Below are 10,414 nucleotides of genomic sequence, written 5' to 3'. Positions count from 1 at the left end.
AAAATCCTTTTTTAAGCTCTTTCAGGGCATGTGACCAATTTGTATTTTTCTTGGAGGCTTTGGATGTAGGTGCTTTGACTTACAACTTCCAGTTGCATGTTTTGGTCTTCCTTGTCAGGAAAGTGAGATTTTATAGTCTGATTTTATAGTCTGATTTTTTCCCACTGTTCATTTCCTCAGTCAATTACTTGACTTTTGAGCTCTTTGTTAAGTGGAGGGTGTACTGTCCCAAACTTCACGGGTTTTGTGCAACTGTTTTCAGAGATATTTCTAGGGACCTATAAATTTTCAGTTCTTCCAAGATGGTATGATCAAAGGAGAGGTGTTTACTCCTCTTCTGGTATGTTCTCTGGTTTGTGAGCAACCACAAGTACTCTTTTCTGCCTTAGAAATGTGAGGAGGATTCCCTCTCCTCTACCACCCCAAACTCTGCCATGCCAGCACTCCTCCTCACTCCAGAACCATCACTCAGGACTGTAGCTAGATCTAAGCATGGGCAAAGCAAGAGAATCCTGTCTCAGAGCCAGCAAAGAGATCCCTGCAGACCCCTTCTGATCAACCATTTGATTCTAGGGATGATAGATAGCCACTGAAGTTTATTGAGTAGGGTAGGTGACATGGTCAGATCTGCAAATACAGTCTATAGCATTCACAGCACATAGCCATCCAGCATCTGCTTGCTGGAAGAAACCCCTCTTCTCCCTCCCAGTGAGAGGGAAACCCAAGATAGCCCATTATTTGCAGGACATTGATTCTAGCCTTCCCGTTATTAAAACCAACTTTTCCCCCTAGAAGATTATCCCTCCATCATTTCTTGGTTCCCTTTGACCTCTTGATAATCTACTCCCTGATATGAAAATATTTTCTCAAGAAAAGTCATTTATGCCTAAATTAGTTTAGATAATTCAACCTCCACTCCCTACACCAAAATTCCCTTTGAATTTCTGAAAATGGGTATGTTGCTCAGATTAACCAAAGAGATAATAATATTTCTCTTTTCTGTGTGTCAGGTACATTTGACTGCTCTTAGCACCAAAGGAATTGCCACCAAGTGACAAATTCAGTGATGGATTTTAGAGTGTGAAAACAATCTAATCCTGGAGTAAGAAAATACATTGGGACTTATTCTTCTGAGATCCTGATTTGTCCATTGTGTCCTGGTTGTTGCCAGCTACATGGTAAACTCTTCAAATCATGTTGAGGTGTGTGAAATGCATTTTTACTATTGAATTTTACTATTTATTCCTATAAAGAAAAGTAAAACTGAGCATTTCCTAGATGCTACATGCTTGTATCACCAAGGCAATATTCACAGCACTGACAGAGACTGTGAATATGCCAACGTAGTTCTGAATCACAAAGTATAACAGAGTTTCCATATAGAAGGCAGAAGAAAAACATTTTCTATCTACATGTATGATTTTGAGTAAGTCACTTTACCTTCATATATAGTATAACAAGGCTTGGGCTAAAAGGTTTCCAAGGTACCTTCCAAATCTAAACTTTTGTTCAAACACCAGAAAGCCAAATCCATCATAGAAACAAAGAAATCCATCATAGTAACCAAGAATTCTATACACATTATCAAGCCTTTCCACAAAAAAAAACCACTCACAATCCTAACTGCCGGCTTCCTCTGTCCTTCCCAGCTCTGACTAGTCTGACCAACTTTCTCTCAACTCTGCTCCAGCTCCACCTCTTTCTGTTCCACCTTTCCTGCTCCACCCCTTCCTGTTCCACCCATTCAGCAAGCTCCTCCTATCACAGCTCCATGTGACAGACTTCCATGTGACTCAGGTCAGTCACATGGGCCTACTAATGGATAGGAAAGATCTTCCCATTTAAATTACCAAAACAACATCAGAGTAGAAACTATTAAATGTTTCCTTTTTAGAGGAAGACATAAATATAGGAGTAATCAGCTATATCTTGGAGTCACTAGAGAAATCAGGGTGAATTTTGTGTTACTGGTACATGTACACGTATGTTCCAACATACATTCTGCTTGGTGCTCCTCAATGAGAAGGAACACCACTGGATGCATGATATACCTATAAATGAATTTTGACAAGGTCCATTAGAATTTGTAATATAATTCCCTTGCTACATAAATCACTTGGCCCATAGCTCACAATTAAAGACTCAGAATAACAATGTAAGAAGGAAAAGTTATAATGAGCCTCAGAAGATCTTCTTCATGTACTGTATGAACAAGGACCTTAGAGATTAATTAACTAAAATGTTGTATTTTAAGTGAGTACCTTACATAGCATTTAACAATGTGATATGAAGTTCTAATTTTTTTTTTTATTCTTTCACTCAGAAAAGTTTTTCTAACTATTTCATTTCTACAACCTGGTCTAAATATGCAAATGGTCATTATTTTTTTAAGTGGATTCTTAAATCATGTTAAACCATTCATTATGCTGATTTGGTTGTTGAAATTAGGGGTGTTTAAAGGATTCCCTTTTCAGCAAAGAGAAAACAAAATTACCTTTAATCATTTTAGCATCATTGATGTTTCCTGTAAATGTTTTATTTTATTCATATCTAACTATACCTGTTTTTGAAATAAATTCCACATTACTATATTCACCTTTTCTCTGTTTAATTAACCTTTGATTCTTTTAGGTTTTATCTCAGTATAATTTTCCTTAGTAATTTTAAGCAAAACTACCCTTATTACTGATACTTTACATAGTCCTTTGGGTATTGCTCAGTTTCATTATGTCAAATTGAGAACCAGGTCTACACAAATCATTCAACTCTCTTTGATCACTATCTCAAGGTAACAGAATTATAGGATAAGTTTAGATTTGGAAGGTACCTTGGAAACCTTTTAGCCCAAGCCTTGTTATACTATATATGAAGGTAAAGTGACTTACTCAAAATCATACATGTAGTAAATAGCAACTCTAGAATTTAAACCCAGGTCCTCTGATTCCAAATTCAATTCCCTTTCCAATCCCTTACTCTTAGTGATGTTTTGGCAATAGATCTCACTATAGTTGTGTTGTGGTTTGGGATACTGGGATCTTTGAAACAAAAGAGAGGTCTGCTTGCAAAGAATTCAACCTCTGATGCCTTCTTTCAGAGTAGCAAGTTTTATTTTAACACCAGTATAGCAGGCAGATTCTTAGTAAATATGCTATTGCATGGCCAATAAGAGTGGGCAGAGTTCCTAGTGAGTCTGAGAATTTGATGAGGATGGGACTGATACTCACATACAAAAAAAAAAGGGGTAAAGAAAGGGTCAGTGAAAAGATCTAGAAGGGATTAAAGAGTACCAAGTAATCTAATTAAGTAAACAAGATGGACTGGAATGGGCCACATTCCTTGGATGAAGTTATCCATGACTGGATTGTATGGGAAAATTCAGGGTCCAGGTCCCATGACCCCATCAGTTCCACGGAAGCAGCTAGTTGATGCAGTGGATAGCGTGCCAAGCCTGGAGTCAGGAAGACTCATCTTCATGACTTCAAATCTGACCTCAGACATTTACCAGCTATATGGCTAAGCAAATCACTTAATTTTGTTTACCTCAGTTGTCTCATCTATAAAAATGAGCTGGAGAAGGAAATGACAAACCACTCCAAAATCTGTGCCAAGAAAACCTGAAATGGGGTCAAGAAGAATCCAACATGACTGAAAAAATGACTGAACTCACTAAAGTTCTACAAATTTCTGTGATAAGAATAAAATCTGAATTATGTCTACTATCAACAACAGCCAGCTTATTCTTACATTAATTATCATCATCATATGAAAATGATGTTCAAGTAAATGAATAAGTTATGCAGGAATCCAGAGATCTTTTGTTTTGATGGATTTATGTTATCACTTTTACAGGTACTTCAGCAACCAGAGCAGAGAACGCAATTTATCCATACCTTAATATCCTCTGTGATTTTTGTCCACTTTCTTTCAAAAATCCTCTTTAGAGTAGCTACCCATTGTTCTGTGGTCTTTCTCAGAGGGCATTAATTCTTTTTGTATTCACTGACTAGCTATTGTCAAAAACCAGCAGAGACCGGTAAAACTACAGCTTATTCACTTACAGTGAGACACATTCCTCCAGCAGGTGATAGGTTGTAATCTGTGCTATAATTCAATTACTGACATTCATATGTATTCTGCTACTCATAAAAATGAGGCAAAAAGGAAACATCTTGTAGGCCTGTACCTTGGGCTGGAGAGGAAAAGTGTACTTGACTACAAAAAAGAATGCTTATCACTTGTTGCAAAGGAAGGACTGAATCCTTATCAACATTCTCCCTAGATCAAAGACAACAATTCATTCCTAATGAGACAAGATAAAGAACAAGGGTAGATTTCCTTGGTCTATCAAGTCATCCCATGCAAAAATAATACCATTTGTAGCAAGCAGTCTCCTCTTAACCTCTTTTGATGTGAATAAGAGAATGGTATAAATAAATATCACAACGTAGAAGGAACCTTAGAAGCAGTCCATTCCAACTCCTTCATTATGCAGATGAGGAAACTGAGGCCCAGAGATGTCACATGACTTGTCTGCAGCAACACAGGTAGTAAAGAGCAGAGGTGGAATCTTGACTTCTAGGTCAATGGACTTTAAATCCAGATTCCACTGCAATATGATGTCATGCGTGAGAGGGATGTTACCTGTTCTGCTTCTTCCCAGAGGACAAACCCAAGAATAATGATGGAAGAATTCCAGAGAAGCTGAACTGACTCAACAAGGAAAAATTCCTCAGTAATCCAAGCTATACAAAATAGATTGGTCAATACTTCAGGAGGCTGTAGGTCTCCAGAAATTCTCCTTGACTGTTAACCTAACTCTCCAAATACACTTCATTATTTTTTATTTCTTACATGCAATCAGTCACTAGGTCCTGCCAATTATATCTTCCCAGCATCCATTTTGCCTGGGAAAGTGCCTATCCCCTTCTCTCCACCCTGAGGACCTGAAAGTCTGGTAAAAGAGGTGTATAGGCTAGGGGATATGTAAAACCATATTGTTTATTCCCTTAAAGCTAGCAGATACATGATCATGGAGCCAGATGCAAACTTCTGACTAACTGATAAAAGAAAAAGAAGGGATAAATACACGTTGGAACAATCCCAACTCAAATTTATGATTTCCATATTTTTTTTTAATCCATACCATGAGAAAGGAAGTTTCTTAGTTGAATAAGTCATAGATACAGTGAGACAAGACAATTACAAAATAGTGTCAGTTAGAAATTAGGATCCCAGGATGTCCGAGTTTCCCCCATGTAGCATATGTCTCTGTGATACAAAGATAAGACAAATCCCACCACTCTGGTTGCAGACATCCTGTTATAAACAGAGGAAAAAATGCTCTTAGGTCAGCCCCATCTGGCCCTGTTGACATAGAAAAAGGTGTTCTCTGAGTTTACTCAGAGAACAAAGAAGCTGTTAGGTCCAGGCTCTTCTTCTGGTTGATTAGTTCAGCCCCTGGCTCTTATTAAAGGTCCAAAAATGATATTAAATGATTATCAACCCATAAGGCCATCACCTTCTCGCATTGGCTTGTGAAAGAGCCTTCTATTAATCTACCTGCCTCCAACCTGGCCTTTGTCTGAACCACCCCACAAATTTGTCAGATCTACATTCCCAAAGCAGAGGTTTGTTTCTGTCCACTTCCTTGTTAAAAAACTTCCAACTTCCTATTTCTTTTAGGTTAAACTACAAATTCTTCTGCTTGGTCTTTCACGCCCTTCAAAATCTTATATTCTATGTTCCACCCAAACTAAACTGTTGTTTCTGGTGCACAACATCTCATCTCTTGACTGGGTGTAAGAGACCTTTATTTCCCTGACTTCCAGATGCTCCATAGAAGAGCAGACAAATATGGACCTGATTCTACAGATGACCTATAAACTCAAATAAGCATTTATTAAGCACCTACTACATGCCACTCCATCAACAAGCATTTATTAAGTGTTTACAATATGCCAGACACTATACTAAATATTGAGGGTACGAAGTCTCTGCTTTCCAGGAATTCATACTCTGAAGGAATCAGGGACAGCGTCATGAAAACAACTATGCACAGATAAGAAATATACAAGATAAATGGGAGATAATCAACCAAGAGAAGGTACTAGCTTTAAAGGAGACAGGTACCAGTTTCTTGTAGATAGTAGTCTTTTAGCTGGAACTTGAAGAAAGCCAGAAAGAGGAAATGAGAAAAGAGGGAATTCCAGGCAAGAGTTACAAGCAGTGAAAATACCTGGAGTCGAGATGGAGTGTTTGTTTTAAGAAACAGCAAGGAGGCCTCTATTGCTAGACTACAGAATATGTGACTGGCACCATATTAGGCCCTGACTAGACAAATACAAAAGTGAGACAATCTCTGCCCAATAGGGCATTACATTGTACAATGGGTAGAACATTAATTCACAAATAACCCATCAACAACTATTATGCCCCTATATGCACCAGGCACTGTGCTAGGTACTAGGGATACAAAGTGGGGGGGAAAAAACCTTTCCTTTGAGGATGTTATTGAAGGAAACTATATCTATGTCTATATACATATGTACATGCATACACAGAATACGTACAAAATAAACTAATAAATACCAGTAATTTGGGGGGAAGGCTCTAGAGGCTAGAGGATGGGGATAAGTAAATATGGCATATACAATATGTATATATACATATATAAGATATATATATGTATGTATGTATATGTTATGCCGAGAATAATGATTATTAAATGACCAAATATTGGGGAGATCCAGGATTTTTTCTTTTCCTCATTTGGTGATTAGGCAAAAGCTTAGTTCTCTGAAGGGCAGGGAGGATGATAAGATGAAATCTTGGAATTATTACCTTCCCCTGCCCCACCATGCAACTAGAAAACTTTACAAAGAATTTTTTCTAAGGCAAGGATGTACAACATATAGACCATGGTCCTTTGCAACCCACCAAAGGATTTCAAGAGGCCCACGAAACATGTAGAATTGCCACTGTTCACTCTTCTGTTTAACACGTGACTCACACCAACCAACCATTGTCATTCTGTCTCTAGTCTAACCTATCTGCAGCCCAAAGAAGTTTACAACTTGTGCAGGTCTGATTCAAGGTGAATTCTGACCCACTGCATTCCACTCAGACAGGTCTGAGTAGAGGTAACTCCCTTGTTTAGATTGCCTGGGCTGAGCATGAAAGTGATTAGTCATGACCTCCAGTCACCTCTCATTATAATATTCATTCTTGTCATTAAGTGTTAACCAATCAGAGTTGATTGCCACATTCAGGAACACCCATCTTTCCACCGGGATATAAGCATTGAGTGGGTTCCATGAGGGGTCCTTGGTATTTGAGAGTTCCATTGACCCCTTTTATTAATTATATGCTAACATAATTAGAAAAATTAAATACCCTGAAACTATGTCACTTGAATTCATTATGTTACAATATGTGAGTATTTGTGTATATACATATATATTTATGAGTGTACGTATGTATAAAATTGTTTATAGCTCTCTCTCTCCATATATATACATATATGTGTGTATATATGTATATGGTTGTATATATGTAGGTAGACCTATATATAGTATATATGTTCAAAGGTATATATACAGATGCGTGCACACACACACACACACACGCACTCACACACATACACACACTGATGGGGGTAGGTGTAACAACTGAAGGGATGAGTCTTCCCAAGAAGCAGAGATGAGGAGAGAGGGATTCAGCCAAGAAGTCACATTTGAGAACCTAGAGGGTCACATGTGGCCTCAAGGTCGCAGGCTTCCCACCCCTGGATTAAATGGTCCCTTGTATTTCTGAGATGCTGGGATTCTGGAATGTGAGCTCACCTGTTCAGGGCTTTCTCTGCTAGTTGCCATTTGAAGTATCTCAGGAAGCGATTAGCACTCACCAGTCTCTTGGTCTAGTGGACAGAGGATCCTCCCTACCTAATGAGCCTTGTCTTATAATTTGGATTAGAAAAAGAAGAAAAACAGTTTAACAAAACTAATCATCATCTCAATTGTCTGACAGTGTAGGTATAACCCATAGTTCCCCACCTCTACAATGCAGGAGAGAGAGCGTGTGTGAATTCTCTCAATTGTTCCTGTTGCCAACTTTTGACTTTAATGTTAAAGGCCACAAAAGGAAATAAGTAGAAGCTGGGATTCAAATAGACTTCCTGGTGCAAGTTTCAAGTATGAGTCCCATTCTCTTTCAGACTTAAGTCTACCTGTCCCCTACCTTAGCCTTTTCTTTTCTTTTCTTTTCCCAGACAGGTGGACTATGCAGTGCTCATTTTGGCAGGAGGAATGGACGTGTTTGAAGCAGACATCTCCAAGAATGGACAGACCAGGGAGCAAACTCCGCTGACCTACAACTCAGGTAGATGCAGTGGGTTAAAAATCAGAATCTTGCCATATGTTGTTTACAAGAAACACTTTTGAAGCAGAGAGATACACACAGTATAAAGATAAAAGGCTAAAGCAGAATATATTATGCTTCAGCTGAAGTAAAAACAAAAAAAAGCAGGGGGAGCTGCTGCTCATTGTAGCTGTCAATAAAATGAACTCCACTAAGACCTCATAAGGTGCAAAGCACTTTGAGGAAATTATAAAGGAAGTAAGCAACTTTATCAAGAAGATTGGCACACTGTGGCCTTTGTGCCCGTCTCAGGGTGGCATGGGGACAAGATGCTAGAGGCTAGCAGCAAGTTGAGTTATCTTAGGGTTAGGGTAAAATGTTAACATAGCTTGGAGAATGGGGTCCCTGGGAAGTCAGGTTGATAATAATCCAGAAAAAGTCTAGGTTGCAAGACATGAAATCTGCCTTGTAAAGCTTTTGGAAATTTTGGAGGAGGCCTGGGCTGAGACAGGCAGGCAAGCAGAGGTGGGGATTGTAGGAGGATAAATTGTTACCTTCAGCTTACTTTGGTTCATGCTGCTTCCCATCCCCACAGATGTCACAGTTCAAGTAGTAAGAGGTTTAAAGGAAGGAGGACAATGCCAGCAGGGGTCACTCTCCTTGAAGGCCTGCACTCTATCATCCCCAGCATCCCACCCTCTGGTAAACTTCTTTGACTTCTTCTACAGGATTTCTACAACATAGAAGGTGAGTGGACAAGGAGAGAATAAGAAAGTGGCATAAAGGTTCCATTTGCTGGATGGGCAATTTACAAGTCTTAGTAATTGGAGAGGAGACCTATCTCATGCTAAGAGGAAAATCCTAAGAGGCAGGAAGCCTGGAATAGTGAACTTTTTTCAATTTAACATTAATTTTTAAAATTTTGAATTCCAAATTCTCTCCCACTCAATAGCCTCTACATGGCCTATTAAGAAGGCAAGCAATATGATACCCATTATGCATCATAAGCATCTTTAGCAGTTATCTATAACATCTCAAGATAGATTTAGACTTTTGCATATATAATTGTTTTATAAAGTTGTCAAGAAATTTTTAAATCATGATTTTTTGAAAATGAAAAGATAAAGAAGAAATAAATGTTATCCATCTTGGGACTCCCTTGAGCTCTCCACAAAACCCTCCAAACAATTTTAAATAATCTATCAAAAAAAAATTCTGGAGTAGCAGAACTGATGAAAGAATGGGGTGAAACAATTTTCCAACCCAAGACAACTTAGAAGGTCAACAAGAAAGATCAGTTGCAACAAGGCAAAAGCAGAGCATATTCCAGTATAGGTTTTGCTTCAGCAAATATAGCAGAGTGGGGGTGGAGGGAAAGATGGGCAGCTAAATCAGTGATGGTAGTGATGGTTTCCAGATCTCTTAGCCCAAAGATGGCAAGGGAGTCAAACAATCAGAAGGAGGTTTAAGGACTCCTTTGTTGGCATAGGGATAGGATTCTGCTGCATTCTCATACATTCTCATACTGGGTTACAGTCCTGGGTCTCAGTCTCAGGGCAAGGAGAACTACTAGCAGACCAGAGTTTGTGGGTGTTTATTTAATGAAATACAGGACTTCCAAGCATTCCTGATGAAAAAACCAGAGCTCAATAGAAAATCTGATCTTCAAATACAAGACTCAAGAGAAGCATTAAAAGGTAAACAGGCAAGAAAATAAATGTTATTCAATAAGATTAAAGTGTTTGCATCCCTACATGGAAAGATGGTACTTGCAAGTGTTGAAAACTGTATCTTTATTAGGACAGCAGAAAGGGGTATACATAGATAGAGAGTGTGAGTATAAGTTGACTCTGATATGATGAAACAAAAAAAAAACACTAAAGGGTTAAAAAAAGGATTGTACTGGGAGAAGAGGAAAGGGGGGAAGTAGAAGAGGATAAATTACATGGCATAAACAGGCACAAAAGACCTATTACAGTAGAGGGAAAGAAGGGAAGGATGAGCATTGTTTGAACCTTATTCTCATCAGATTTGGTTCAGGGAAGAAATAACAAACACA

At 38.5% G+C, this 10,414-nt stretch overlaps 1 long non-coding RNA gene across 2 annotated transcripts; it reads left to right on the top strand.

Moving 5' to 3' along the window:
• The first annotated feature begins 1,014 nt into the window (after positions 1–1,014).
• On the top strand, positions 1,015–9,342 carry LOC140508975 (uncharacterized). 2 transcript variants are annotated; one of them, XR_011968546.1, is made up of 3 exons: positions 1,015–1,202; positions 8,271–8,376; positions 8,951–9,342. It is a non-coding gene; the product is annotated as an uncharacterized lncRNA (long non-coding RNA). The 2 variants fall into 2 exon arrangements; XR_011968545.1 differs by having other exon boundaries at positions 8,267–8,376.
• Positions 9,343–10,414: the final 1,072 nt, after the last annotated feature.

This window comes from Notamacropus eugenii, chromosome 5 (assembly GCF_028372415.1).
Source record: "Notamacropus eugenii isolate mMacEug1 chromosome 5, mMacEug1.pri_v2, whole genome shotgun sequence".
Taxonomy (NCBI): Eukaryota; Metazoa; Chordata; class Mammalia; order Diprotodontia; family Macropodidae; genus Notamacropus; species Notamacropus eugenii.
This window is presented reverse-complemented; position numbering and strand designations above follow the sequence as displayed.